The sequence below is a fragment of the Nannospalax galili genome, unplaced genomic scaffold (assembly GCF_000622305.1).
Source record: "Nannospalax galili isolate Female #2095 unplaced genomic scaffold, S.galili_v1.0 scaffold127, whole genome shotgun sequence".
NCBI classification, from domain to species: Eukaryota; Metazoa; Chordata; class Mammalia; order Rodentia; family Spalacidae; genus Nannospalax; species Nannospalax galili.
Genome location: NW_008360326.1, coordinates 2,456,494 through 2,472,264, shown reverse-complemented (window position 1 = coordinate 2,472,264; position 15,771 = coordinate 2,456,494).

Here is a 15,771-nt window from a genome sequence, read left to right as displayed (position 1 = left end):
GGGTACCCCTACAGATCCATCTATGGTTTTCCAGGCTGTAATTTCTGTAATTATTCCTTAAATAGGCTCTTTTCTTCAGAGAGCCCATCTCTCTGAATTTCCTTTTATGTTGATAAATTCCTTTTTGTTTCTGTTTTTAGTGCTGTGAATTGAACCCAGGGCCTTGTAGTAGGCAAGCTCACTACCACGATTTTATTTTTGTTTGTTTGTAATGGCTTAATGGAAATTAAACTTTATTGACATTTGCCTGTTTGGTTTCTTTCAAGAGTTTTCCCATTCACAGAGGATATAAATGATCATGTGTGTCTCTTTTTTCCCATCACACCCCCTAATTAATTTTTTTCCTAACATTAAGAGTATGGATCTGTATGTTGTCATTGCCTCTGGTAGATTAATCAATGACTTCAAACTCTTTGTTGTTCTTTGAGAGTCTTATACCTTTTCTCTTGAATTTGGGTGGCTTTAGTGACTTGACTGACCAGTAGAATATGGTAGGACTGATATCCTGGGAATCCCAAAGCTAGACATACTTACTGTACCGGCTCATGGGGTCCTAAGTCTTCATGTGAGCATCCCGAATACTGTAAGCTACCATGCTAGAGAGGTTATATGTAAACTCTTGACCATCCCAGCTGTGCCCAGAATTCCAACCATTTATACCAAAGCATTAGACATGTGAACAAAGCCTCCCTGGACTTTCCATCACAGTCTGTCTGCCAACTGAGTATTACCAAGTAACATCTGTCAACAATAAGTGGAGTAGAAGAATCAGCCAGCTGAGCCCTGTACAAATTCTTGACTTACCATGTGTATAGCTAAAGGCTACATAACAAGAAACAATGCCAGACAGGAAACACCTTCCTTTGCATTATTGGGCAGGGTGGCCCAAAGGACTCCTAGAGAGTAACCCAGCATAGAAATGGGAAATTGAACAGCAGACCCCAATCTTATCTAAAGGAATGTTGGCAACTGATTGCTGCTAGATGAGGAAGAGCTGATCTTCCTAAAACAAGGAACTTTAGACAGGCTGACTAGACTCAGCAGATGGACTTGCACTGGTTAATGGCTGGGGGCACTGATAACACAGTGGACAGTAACAGGGATGACAGAGTATATGGGCTCCAGTGGGGGTGAGGGAGGCTATGGGAGGGTGCCATTTGGGATGTGGGTATAAAGATGAATAAGATTGCCTGGGATGTTCTGTATGAAATACACACACACAAAAATCTATAAATAAAAATAAAAAAACAAAACAAATTTTTGACTCAAACTCATGAGACAGTACATTTGCAATTGTTGGTTTAAGTTCTTAAATTTTAGCTTTTTTACATGACAATAGATAACTGAGTCATTACCTCTTATAGTAACAGAATCATAATACTTTGTGAGATGCAGGTAAAAGTATACAACTTCGGGGAAATGTCAGGGTGGAGGGGAGTGGTCAAGAACTTAACCAGCATATTCTCATCAGTTGGTAGTAGTTATGCTGTTAAATATAACAGGGTGTGTGACTAACGTGTACTTTGAGACAGGAGCAAATCAATCCTACAAAAAAAATCTGAGAAAAAAGGTGTTTTTTTCTTTTTTTTCTAATGGTAATCCATGGAGTATTTTAAACTCACTGTATTTAGAGCTAAGCCTTTGACATTGATTTCCTTCATTTAACCCCGATTCACTGTGAGTAGATACCATTACTGTCCTCATTTTACAGGCAGAACAATGGAGACTCTGAAAGTTTTGGTAACATGCCTGTGATCACAGAGCTAGAACCAGGGTTTAAATCCTAATGTCTGAGCTACAGTTTTGGTCACAGGATCACCTCCTTTTCTCAGATTCTACCAGTCATCCTTTCTGCTGCTGTGACAGACTACCTGGGAAAATCAACTTAAGAAAAGAAAGATTTATTTTTGGCTCACAGTTTTAGAGGATTCAGTCCATGGTCACTTGGCTTCATTGCTTCTAGACTCATGCATGATGAGGCAGAACATCATGGTGGGGAGCTTTGTGGTAGAGCAAAGTGGCTCACCTCATGGCAGTCAGGAAACAGAGGGGCATGGGGTGGGGGAGAGGGAGGCCTGGAAATAAGATAGGCCCTTCAGAGGCATACTCTAGTGACCTACTTCTTCCAACTAGGCATTGCCTAATACAGTGATTTGAATGAGAATGTCCCCTATAGGCTCCAAGTATATGGACAATTGGTCTCCTGTTTATGGCCTTGTTTGGGGAGGCTCATGGACCCTTTAGGAGATGTAGTCATGCTGGAGGAAGCACGTCACTAGGGGCCAGGCTTTGATAGTTCAAAGCCACATCCCACTTCCAGTCTCTTTTTCTTGCTTCCTTGTGCCTGCTTAAAGATGTGATTGCTCGGTTTTCTGCTCTGGCCACTTTGTGCCACCACACCTCCCTTGCCATTATGGACTCTCCTTCTGGATCCATAAGATAAACTCTTCCTTCTATAAGCCGCCTTTTTTGTTTTGTTTTGTTTTTTTCCACTGCAACAGAATCATAGCTAATACACCTCCTAATAGCCCGTCCAATTATGAACTCATCAATATATTAATCCATTGATGAAGTTAAAGCCCTCATCATCAGTAACCTCTCAATCGTGCCAGCTGCTGGAGACCAAAACATCAACACATGACCCTTCAGGAGGCATTTTTAGATTCAATTGTAACAGCCTCCAAATGAGGGTGATGCTCTGATCTCACCCTCAACTTTCAGGAAGTGCGCTCTTTACCAAGAAAACACCTCTGAACACCCTTATCCCCACCACATCTTGTCACATCAATATTTCTAATTTGATGAAACCAGAGTATTGATCCAGATAATCTTAAACCTTATAAAACTCCCATTCCTAAAATCCAGTCACCAACTTGGCAACACCAACAATATACTGAAAAGCAAACAGTCCCTTTGAGTCCAGGATTCAGGGGCTTCTGGTTCTAGACACCTGGGTGAAATCCTGGAAGGAGGGACCAGGAATGAGGTCTAATTCATCTTTGGTGCCAAGCACAACATAATGCCAGGCCTCTCAGGAGATGTTTGATGTGCAGAATAAAGCACATTGAATCACAGTGACCTAGCTTAGACTCTTGCCCTCTGAGACCCTCATACCATTTTAGAGAGCTTCCCAGAGTGCTGCCTCACACTTCTGGGAACAAGTTCATGAGGTTATTTCAGTCTGTTTTATCCCCCAGCCACCAGCTCTTTCATAAATCCTCATGATAGTGCTCCTAAGTATAGGTGGCCTCCAGTTGCCATGGACTTTACTTCTGTGGCCTCCAAGAAGGGGTCTCTGCTCATGGCTTTGCTGCTTGATCCTAAGCATGACTCTTCCTTCAGCCACTTCAACATCACTATGGCCCAGTTGCAAATGGCAAGGAGGCTTTTCTCTAAGTCCAGGTAAATGGAAGGGAATTATGAAAACTAAGAACCACTAAAACCACAGTCCCACACCAAGTTCATCCTTAGGATTGGATTCCTTGTCTGGCTCCTAACCTGCCTATGTTTGACAAAGAACAGCACTCCTGCTGCCCCAACACACACTGATGCTGGATATATCCAGGCCTCTCTTATCCTTGGACTGTCAGCAGAAGAGATGACCTAAGCATCCTCTTTGTATTCTTAGAGGCAGCATCAAATTAAATTTTTGCCAGGATGATTGACAATGAAAGTATCCATTTGCTTCAAGAGCAAACTCTTCTACCTCTGCCCATCACCAAGATGTGTCTGGCTCAGATAAGACAATCACAGAATGGCTTGACATTAATCAGCCTCTTCAGATGGGTTCCACAGCCATATCCACGTGCATCTTGTTAATGAATGAATGAATGACCTCAATAACATCAAGACACCCACCCTGATCCCAGCAAACAGTCTTATACTATCTTCTTAAGTATTCAGACAGCTTCTGCTTCACACCAGACCTTATAAATTCTTAATACAATTCCCAACCCCATCAACACTATCCTCCGCTCTTCTGGCCACTGTCTCCTCTTCAAGCCCAGGATCATTAATCACACTGCAGTCTGGCAGGCCTTGCTGTCAGTAACTGTTCCCCTCTGACCCATCCTGTCCATTTCTCTTCTTTTCTCCAGCTTCTGACAACAGTGGAAGCTCACACCTGTTGGCATGAGGTGGACAAAACTACTAATCAACATGGCTATGAACCTCCTCTGCTACCTTCCCATATCCCCCAATATTCCATCTTTCTACTTCTTTTTTTTCTTTTTTTCTTTTTTCTTTTTTTGGTTTTGTTTTGGTTTTGGTTTTGACTTTTTGAGACCAGGTCTCCCTGCAGGCCCAGTTGTCTTGGAATCATCTTTCTACTTAAAAAAAAAAAAAAAGTATGTGTATGAATGAGTGTATTGCCTGCATGTGTATAAGTACACCCATGTCATACAATGCCTGAGAGGTCAAAAGAAGGCTTCAGATTCCCCTGGACCTGAAGTTATGGATGATTGTTAGCCACCATGTGGGTGCTGGGACTCGAACCTGGGTCCCTTGCAAGAGCAGCCAGTGCTCTTAACCTCTGAGCCATCTTTCCAACGCCATCTTTCTACTTCTTAATATCAGGACCTGAAAAACCTGGATTTTAAAATTTCCTTCTGGTCAGGTGTGGTGGCTCACACTTTAATCCCAGCATTTGGGAGGCAGAGACAGGTGGATCTTTGTGAGTTCGAGGCCAGCCTGGTCTACATAGTGAGTTCCAGGACAGCTGGGGCTACAGGGAGATCCTGTCTCAAAAAAAAAAAAAAAAATTCCTTCCGGAATTTTCAAGGAGTAAAAAGTGGGGAAAATCATGGGGAGAAACAACACGCGGGCCTGCCAAGTTTTAGCAGTGCTCTTTGTGTTGCCCCATGTGTGCCAAAAAGCTTTCCCACTTGCACCCAGTTTCCCACGAGGGAAGAAGCTAAACCTAAAGAGGACTGACTGTAAAAGAGGCAGAATCTGGTGCTTTTCTTGTAGCCTCATTATCCTACTTTCTTTGAAGCCTTCTACCTAATTTCTTCAAGCCTCTAGTCATAGGGGCATGAATGAATTGAGTGATTGGTAGGTCTCAGTAGGAAGCAAAATTGTAAAGCAGGTCACTCTTGCCTGCTAGGTGAGTCTGGCAGTATTAGCTTTTCCTGCTAAAAGATACACACTCTAGGGCCTCCCTTCCCTTCCCAGGAAACCTCTTAAATGGTGACTGGCTGGGAAACATGCCCCATTCTTTGTCATCTAAGACCTTAGTGACTGCAATGGTAGGAGCTACAGACCTGATAAAAAGGGAGGGTGTCTTAGGCAGGCTGGTTGTGGAGATTTTATTAGGTAGGCAGAGTCTTAGAGAACCCATCAAATCACAGAAACTCACCTACTCTACCTGTGTATCAGCTTTACATTTGAATTGAATTTTTGTTGCTACAAAAGATGCTATACCTCCTGCCAGTGGGAGGCTCCATTCTCCTCCTGTGTGGTCTCTGGCTATTCAGCTCCATTCAACTGGCTGGACTGAGCCCAAAACAGAGCAGGCTCCTGGACCAGCCTCTTTAGACTGGCCATCTGTCCTAGAAGAGGGTGGTGGTTCTGCTCATCCCAGGGCCTCTCCAGGCTGCCGACATAGCTACTCATGGAAGACTTTAAAGTTTACCTTTACCTGAGTGCTACTACCTGGCAAGATCTGAGTTCTGGGCTAGTAACTTCTAGCACTTCAGAAAAACATTCCTCAGCTTCTATATGAGCTATCCAGAAAATGGGACCCAATACCATACAGGGGAAGTGAAAAAGTATGGGCAAGGGCAGAGTGGTCAGGAGATGTGACTTATGGCGCTGGCTTTACTACTTAGCAGCTATGGATCTTAGACATCACTTCTTAGCTAGGACCTTGCACACCCCAAGACCTGCCAGCTCTCCTAAACTTGCCATGCTGAGTTCCTTTTCCCACACTTCCTCACACCCCAACATCTCAGCTCTCAGGCCTGCCTAGGCCACTAGGATTCTTGTACCAAATCAGCCAACCTGTTCAACCTAGCAACCAGCCAGCACACCCTGTGCTTCAGGAACATCAGTGAGGAGTCAATCCAGGAAACTCAACTCAAAATTTGCACCTATCCCTAGCTGAACTGAAACCACTAACTACATCCCATTTGCATATCAATATAAAGTGGCCCCCAAACTGAATACCAAGTTTTATTTAGCTGGGCCATGACATGACAAGTTGGAGAAACAGCAAACAAAGACACAAAAAACCATTCGAGAAATCACCTCTCCATACCAAGAAACACCACCACTGACACAAGTCTAGATGCTTAGGTCTCATTGAAAAAAACATAAACAACACGAATAACCAATATAATATGTTTACTCCAGAAATTAGTACCCCCATCATAATGTTTCCTGAGAATGGCAACCTAGCAGATGCACAAGACATTGATTTCAAAATAGCAATTATAAATATGCTCAAGGAACTCAAAGAGGATGTGAATAAAAGACTGAATAAAGACCATGAAAACACAAACAGCTGAATGAAATAAGTAAAACAATTCAAAACATGAAATTGGAATTTAATAAAGAGACTCTCAGCAGCTGGAGAGATGGCTTGGCAGTTAACAACACTGGCTGTTCTTGCAGAGGACCCAGGTTCAAGTTCAACACCCACATGGCAGCTAACAACTGTCTGAAACTCCAGTTCCAGGGGAATCTGATGCCCTCTTCTGATCACCACAGGCATTGACAACATGGGTGCACTTACACACATGCAGGCAATACACTCATACACATAAAAATAATAAACAAATATTTTTTTAAAAAAGAGACTCTCAGAAGAAAAGCAAACTGAAACAAAACTTGAAATGAAAAATTCAGGAACTCAAACAAAAACCTTAAAGGAAAGGAACAAAAAGGAAGCAGAGGAAATGGAGCAGAGAACATTGGGCCTTGAAGGCAAGCTTGGGGAAATGGGTCACCCAAGTCAAGAAAGTGTCAAATCTAAAATAACCCAGGAATAGAATATGCAAAACCTTTGGGACCCTGTGAAAAGACTAAACTTAAGAATCATAAGCATCGAAGCAGGAGAAGAAACCCAGGTCAAAGGCACAGAATGCATTTTTAACAAAATCATAGTAGAAAACGTCCCAAATCTAGGGAAACAGATACCTATCAAGGTACAAGAGGTGTACAGAACACCAAGTAGACAGGACCAGAAAAGACACTTCCCACAACATGTAATAATCAAAGCACTAAGCATACAGAACAAGGAAAAGATACTGAAAGCATAAGATCAAGTCACATATAAAGGCAAGCCCATCAGAATAACAGCTGACTTTTCAATGGAACCTATGGCCAGAAAGGCTTAGACCTATGTCCTACAAGTCATGAAAGAACACAGATTCCAGCCCAGACCACTATACCCAGCTAAACTATCAGCTGTGATTGAAGGAGAAAGAAAAACTTCCCATGATAAAAATAGATTTAAGGAATTTACGTCCATGAAACCAGCTCAACAGAGAATACTTGATGGAATACTTCAGTCTGAAGAGATTAAACACTCTCAAGAGGGCACAAAGAATGAAAAATTATCCTAGAGCAGTTGACTGAAAGAAGTCTAAGAAAACACTATTACACCAACTTAACAAGAATTAATAAACATTGGTCTCTTCTCCCTACTTTCTAAGCAAGTAAAAAAATGTGTATTAACCATGCTACATAATGGTATCTATCACTTTCTGTACACATATAATGTTCCAGGCACTGTGCCAAACACTTTATGTACTTGGTTTCCTTTAATCTTCACGACAAACTATTGTGAAGACACTACTGCTTTTCCCAACTTGCCCAAGACCAAAGCTTGTAACTAGCCACAGTAATGAATGACAGTGGTCAGGAATATTTCATATTCTCTTCCTCTTCTTGGATAAGTGGAAAATTATATTTCTCATCACTTTTTGAAATGAGCATTGGGCTAATTTTGTCAATGTATTGTGATTTCAAGTGAGAAGGTACTTCTGGGCCTCCACATCTCAGAGCTGACATGTAATGCTTCATGCCTGATTCTGGAGCCACAGCAGTCATGGAGATGTGTTACAATGGAGGTGCCATAGATTGAGCACGACTCAGATCACTGAGCCACTACACAAGGACTTATGTCTAGCAGTCACTCAAACTTGGCCTGACTTGGTGTAAAGGCTAAATGAATTTTATTGTGTTAAAAAGTGGAAAATTTAGTATTGGTACTACAGGAAAACGTGACTTATCCTGACTGAAATAATAAGGGGACTGAGATAAAAACCAAATCTTTCTAAACCATAAGTCTGTGTCTTTAACCACTGGACATATTGCTTTCCCTGTTTCTTTATTAAAAGATACTTACTGGAAGTTGTGACCTTGGAAGAATGAGAGAAATGTAGAAAAGAGAGTTACTCATGAGAACAATAATTAGAAGAAAAGAGTTAGGAAAGGGTTAGTGGACAATCATATATGTCTTTGCTTCCCAGAACAATGAAAATAAAGAAAATTAAAAAGAGTAATCTTTAGAAAAATATTTATAGACAGGGCCTCAAGGATTTTTGCTCTTGGCTAGGGAATTAATTGTGGCTGTTCTTCACTGAAAATAGTTTTGCAGCCCATCTCTAGGGAACTATACATGGGAATGTTGTCTGCTTTGGAAGAGAAGCACCACGCCATCTTCCTTTTGAAAACAGGACAGAGCCTCCATTTGGGTCATTGTCTCCCTGTGTGGTTTGTTTCTTTCTTAGTTCATTAGGACAATTTGTTGGTTTAAGGCTGGTGGCATGTTAAGGTGAAGCAGCTGGCAATAAGAGGCCAGAAAGTTAGAAAATGGGATGCCTTGCTGAAGAGTTGGAAAACCAAAATTGATTGTTTATATGTTGTAGATGAAATTGGCCAGGCAGGACATTAAAAATTGTTAGTTAAGTCTCTGACTATTTATAATCATTTTTGCTTTTACAGATATTCTAGGGAACAGAGGCTTTGGCTCTTAAATGGTGCTGAGAATTAAGTGACTGCTGGCTGTGTCAGGGCCAGTAGTCAGGGTAGCTGTGGTCATGATGGAAAGAGATGGCTGTTTTTGAGTCATGTGCCAGACACCATGCAAAGTGTTTTGCATTCATTTTCTCATTTAATCTTTATCAAGCACTATGGGGTTGACTCATTTTATTTGCAGATGAGGAAACAACACAGGGAACTTACATAAAGTGGCTAAATGACAGAGTCATGAATTATTGAAATCAAGGCTCAACATTCCACTTCATGTGCACTAGCAGAGTTAAGATGGGTCTCATACACTAGGTGCTCTTTATTGCCCTGGAGTTGTTTATAAGACTATATCCTGGATTTTAATAGGCAACTTAAAATTTTTTATTATTTTTATTGTATGTGTATGATTGTATTGCTTGCATGTACGTGAGTGCACTCATGTCGTGCAATGCCCGAGGAGGTCAGAAGAGGACAATGGATCCCCAGGAACTGGAGATACAGATGACTGTTAGCCACCATGTGGGTGCTGGGAACCTGAAGTCTTTTGTAAGAGCAGTCAGAGCTCTTAACCATGGAGCCATCTCTCCAGACTCCCTTACATTTTTATAATGAGGTCTTGACTTATATGCAGATTACATTAATCTTAAGTGAATAACTTACTGGACTTTTAAGCAATATCCATGTAACAGCTTTTCATTTTTATAAGTATCTAATCTGAACAGGTAAAATGATAAATATGCAGGAAATGCAGTTGCAATTTTTTAAAAAAAATATCTGAATACTGTTATTTAGATCACAGCCATTCGGCATGCATAGGTGTAGTATAACATAAATTCTCATTTTAATTTATAAAACCTGAATCTTCATTATCTTAGATGGTGTGTAAAATCAGATGCTCAGGTATAGAAAGTGCATAAGCCAGAATATTATAGATCTTTATTTGTACTTATATTGTTTCACATCTCATGAATAGATACAAACTTTTGTGCTTGCTGCACAGGGAAAATAGATGTATCTTGTGAATTCCCCAAGAGCAAAGGGTATATAAATTCAAGGTTTTATTATTGTTATGTAAGTATCTAAAAATCAATACCTCTATCTGTCTAGGTATCGATCTACATGTGTACATTGGGCAGTCATTAAAAACAGGCTTTTTTCAAAGCAGCATTGCATTAAGTGGACCCTCTGTTAAAATGGGTTATATGTTCATGGCTAAAGTTTATAGAATGTGGGTATCACTGTGAACCTGTGAGCTGAAATATGGGTCATATTCTGATTAAAGGCTACAAATATATGAGTGCATGTACTTTTTAGACACCTATCATTCCATGTATAGTCACATATCACTCAAACAAGTTGATATGTTATAGTGGGGTATGGTCTGTGGAGGGCTTTTCCCCATGAAAAGTAAAAGCTTTCACATTCTTGGACCACTTGTGGAATGCACATGTCAGAAGAGCCCTGGGAAGCATCCGCTAACTCCTTCATCTCTGCCTGACTCTGAGCAGGCAGTTGCCCCCTCAGCACAATTGAGAAGCAGGTTCTGTCTATCACATCCACTGTCTCATTGAAGGCTCATTGAATATTTAATAATACCATTTGCCTTCCCAGAAAAAGAGTTTAGAAAGACCTAAACAGTTGTGGGTACAGGAGGTGGACTGCAGGGTGGTGCTGATAGAAGCAAGCTGGCAGTTTCATCTCTGTAGGAGCATGCCTAACTGGAAACCCCGGAAGATGGTTCTAGGCTGGGGATGTAGCAAGGAGAAGAGGCTCTCTGGGTGATTTCAGGCACCAGTCAGGAGCCTTAGAGAGGAAGAGGAAATGCTGAGCTGATATCAGGTGACCGTGCCATCTGATGAGATTGAAACTAGAGAATTACTTTCCACTCACGTAAAGAACGTGGCTTAGATGCAGGCTCCCACAATAAATGGTGAAGCTAGAAGGAACTACATTTCTCTGCTGATCCCAAACAAGTATTTTACAGATTGAAAAACTGCTGAGGCTTTGATTATAGCAAATCTCTGGAGTCACACAGCTGTGTAATGGCCAAAATGCTTGACTCTTCTCTACTTCTGGCCGGTTCCCTACTCAGCAGCCCAAGACTGTTAGACAGGCACTCTACCACAGAACTACATTCTTTAGATACCCAGCAGTCTCTGAAAAATAGGAATCAATTGCTTTAAATCCTTCATGGCAGGCTGGGTGTGGCGGTACATGCCTTTGGAGGCAGAGGCAGGCGGATCTCTGTGAGTTCAAGTCCAGCCTGGTCTACATAGTAAGTTCCAGGACAGCTGGGGCTACAGGGAGATCCTGTCTCAAAAAGACCTGCGCTTACCCCCCAAATTCCTTTATGGCTTCCCTTCTCATATAGAATTAAATGTAAACTCTCCATTGTTAAATGACTTTGCACAGGATTCTTGTGCCATACTCTGCTTTCATAATTCTTTCATAATCCCTCATTCCCTGGCCTCCAACTGGCCTTCTTTCCATTTCCCTAACATATAATACCATTCCCACCTGTGCTTGATGACTGCTGTGTGGGAACTCTATGCCTCAGATCTTCATATCATTAATTCCATCGCCTCTTTACATCTAAATTCAGGGATGGCTTCTATTTCCCCCATCAACACACATGCCAGTGAGTCATTCCCTGTCATAGTTCTGTTTAGTTTCCCCATGGCACTTTCCACCAGAGGCAATTCACTTATTCTACTTTTCTGTTTACTTATCTGTTTCCCCCACTAGGCTGCAAACTATATGAGGTCAAGGGCTTCACCTGTCTTGCTCTCTACTATATCCCTATCCTTGGGAATGGTATAGACTTCCAATGGTGAAAGAACAAATCTCTACTAAACACTTTCTCCATTTCACTATGTTGCCTCTTGTTGACAATGACTTGGAAATTATTCTATACTGGTATCTAGAGGTGATGTGAACTCATGCAGCTGATTGGCCAGCTCTGCTCTTGTGGGGGTTGATAACTGGACAGTGTAATCCCAGCTCTGAGCTTGGTCTTCAGAGTCAGAGTTTTGAAAATTAGAGAAATATCACCTGTCTGAACATCACCCAAAATACATGGGACTAAATCCTGCATATGAACTCAGAATCTCTACAGGTGAGAGTCTACTCAGGAATCTGCACTTTAAAAAAGCACAACAGGTGATCCTTAAGGTACACTCCTAGTTCATGAATCTAAGCTCATCATGAAGCCAACCAAAGTACTTCTGCAGTCCACTGAGTTCTTACATTTATGCTTGGAGCACCTCATGAATGAACAAATTGTGCTAAATCAGGGTAGAGAATCTGGGCATAGTGACTGACACTGAGTGTCTTTATGTATGAGTTATCATTTGATATGTAAAAATTGCCTCAAAATTCATTGTGTAACTCTCATTTAGGGCCACTTTTCTGTTCGCTAGACACTCCTTGAGAAGGATGGAACAGGGTGACATGAATCAAGAATAGAAAAAGAACAGGAAATTAAAGTCCATTTCAAATCACCCTTTGTCAGTGGCTCAGTGAAAAACTTGAATAAGAACTAGTCTGGGATATCTGTTAAGATGAGCTGCAATATAGCTCAGGATTCTTATGATTCATAAGTAAAGAGAACTATATTTGCAGTAATGATGAGTGTGGTGATGGTGGATATAACCCATTCAACAAATATTTATTGGGCACCTAATACAAGCCAACGCTGAGCTATGCATGTAGCATCAAAATAAGAACAGCCACAAATCTCTGCCCATGAAGTTCAAATCTGAGTGGACCAAATGGTGTTAGCAGTCTCCCTTCCTGTTTACAGTATTTCCTTCTCTTGAGTTCTTAACTGTTTGGGACTTATTCTCTACCATGTCAGTGAGAACTCTTCAAAACATTATCTCTTCCAAGATGCTCAGACTGAGACCTGTTCAAACTGGAGTCTGGTGAGAGGTAGTCCTCTCTGTGTATGTTGGAGGTGGGCAGTGATAGTGTCCAGACAGCTTGAAACAGCTATGTGTCCTCTCATTTCTGTAAGTTAGAAATTCAGGCACAGCTTAGCTAGGTCTCCTGGCTCAGTCACTTTATGAGTATATTTATAAAGATGTGGGCCAATTCTGTCATCATCTCAAAGTTCGTCTGGGAAAGGATCATTCCAAATTTACTTACATGGTTGAAAGGATTCAATTCATGCGTTGTCAGATGAAGGGTCTTGGTTCCTCACTATTGGTTAGAGAATGTTTTCTGTTCCTTACCACAAGACCTCTCTGTAGGGTAACTCACAACCAGTAATTCATTTCCATAAAGTGAGATGAGTCAAAGAGGCAGAACAAACAAGGCAGAAGTCACAGTCTTCTTGTACCCTGATCTCTGAACTGATACCCCATCTCTTTTGCTGCATTTTGTTCATGAAAAGCATTTACCAGGGCACGTTTTAGAAACTCCCTACCATACTTTAGCCTTGAATTTGAATGATAACACATATTAACCATTTAGAAATTCCATGTAGCACCTGCAATTTAATTAAAGCAGCATTGTGTATAAGAACAGCATAGGCTCCAGGTTCAGGGTGGCTCCTGTTAGAGTCTAATCTTTGGAGTTCACCAACTATATGACCTAGATAAAGTTTCATCAAGCCAAATATGGAAAATCAAACCTACCACATGGGCCAAGCAAGATGGCTCAGTGGGCAAAGGCACATGCCGCCAATCCTGGCAGTCTGAGTTCTATTCCTGAAACAACACCTGCAAGTTGTCCTCTGATCTCCACATTTGTGCTATGGCTTGTTTTCTCTCTCTCTCTCTCTCTCTCTCTCTCTCTCTCTCTCTCTCAATAAATAAATAAATAAATAATAAATATAATTGTAGTAATAGTAATATTAACAAAAACTTCCCACTAGGAAATGTTGAGGATCAAAAATTCTGAGTCAGCCACAGCAGTTCAAATCTGTAATTCCAGCACTTGGGAGACAGGAAGGTGAAGCGTTTGAGGCAGAATTGGACTATAATAGTGAGTTTGCAGGCAGCCTGGGCTATGCAGTGAGACTATCTTTTTTAAAAATCACTTTGGCAAGATGCTTGTCAAAATAGATTTCCAGGTTTCTCCCCAAGAAATTTTTTTCAATAGGTTTGGGTGTGGTACCTAAGAATTTCTTCTCCATCCCTCTTTTTATTTTTTCTTCTATTTTTTAAGTTAAAAATTATTAGTGTGTATGTGTGTGTGTGTAAATCAGCACAACTTTTCAGAGTCAGTTCTCTTCTTCTACATTTAAGTGGGCTCTGGGAATTGAGTTCAAGGTATCAGACTTGTGAAGCAAGGACTTTTACCTACTGGGCCATCTTGTCAGTCCTGAGAATTTCTATTTCTTAATAAGTACTTAAATACTCCTAATTACTATGAAGAAGGTGTTGATGCAGTATGGAATGGGTCAATAATTTGCATATTAATAGCAATTCTGCAATTATTCTTTGGAGGCCATGCATTTGAAGACAGTCAACGAGAATACTATAGAATTTGGGAAAGTAAATGACGGAGATTAGAAGATGGGTGAATTCTGGTCCTCATATGACACACACTTTGCTGTGTGATCTTGGGGTCACAGCTCTCTAAGCTTCCAGGAGCTCCTACTTTTTGTTTTAAAACCTCTGTAAACCCCCTCTATCCTTGGTATTCTTGGTGCTCTTTGTGTATGCAAATAGGAAACAATAACTGCTGGCCTAAAATCCCTTTAGAGCTTCCTTGTTTGGAGACTTAAGTACAATGGCCCCCAGAATGAATCATTTCTGAATCTCTGGGCATCCTAATATTTCTTCCTAGACAATTCCTCTGAGCCTCTCATTCCTCTGCTCATCTTCTAATTTATATGACCCTAGCATCTCTGAATGCAATGAACTAGATCTGAAAACAACCTCATTTAAAAGAATAAATCTATTAAAGAACTGAGAACTTTCTGGCGTGAAATGAAAAATATTGATTGCTTCTTACCTGTTAGCAGTGAAACCCTATCCAGTTAATTAACCTGCTCAGTGATAAAGTTTATTTTTTGCCCTTCACCTTCAGTTCCAAATCTTTAAAACCATTAAAACAAGTTCCTGTTCAATGAATAAATCTTCTCACTGTGCAGCATTTAGAACCTCTGAAATCTGGCTCTAGTCTACCTTTCTGTCTTTATTTCTGACTACTTGCCTCCAAGCACCTTCTAACCCAGCCAAATGGAAGAGTTGAAGTACTCAGTGTTCCCACTGCCAAGAATTTGCTTCCCTCTTCTGAATTCTACATCTTTTAACTGTTTAGACATCATTTATTGAAAAAGGCTTTCCCAGAGCTCTGACACCTCTCTTTACCTCCTCCAACCTCTTCCCAGCTCTTCTAATTGCTACCAAGTTGTAAGCATTACCTCTCTATTCCTATCACTTCTAAAACTTTACCTACTTCTATGGCACTTATTATTTTAAGCCTTATATTATGATCATGCACATATTTATAGTACAAGCCCATTGAGGATGCAGTTCCCACCAATTCATTTCTGTGTTCCTCCATCTTCCTTCTAGCACCATTCCTTACCTATGATTGGTGTTCAGTAAATATTTTTTGAATGTTTGAATGGAGACCCATTGATTTAACATTTTCTTTTTAAAAATTTTATGTCTATGAGTGTTATACCTTGTATGTGTGTAAGTGCATCTGTGTCGTGCTGTGTCCACAGAGGACAGAAGAGGGCGTCGGATTCCCTGGAACTGGAGCCATGGATGGTTGTTAGTCACCATGTGGGTGCTGGGATTCAAACTCAGGTCTTCTGCAAGAACAGCCCTTACCCTT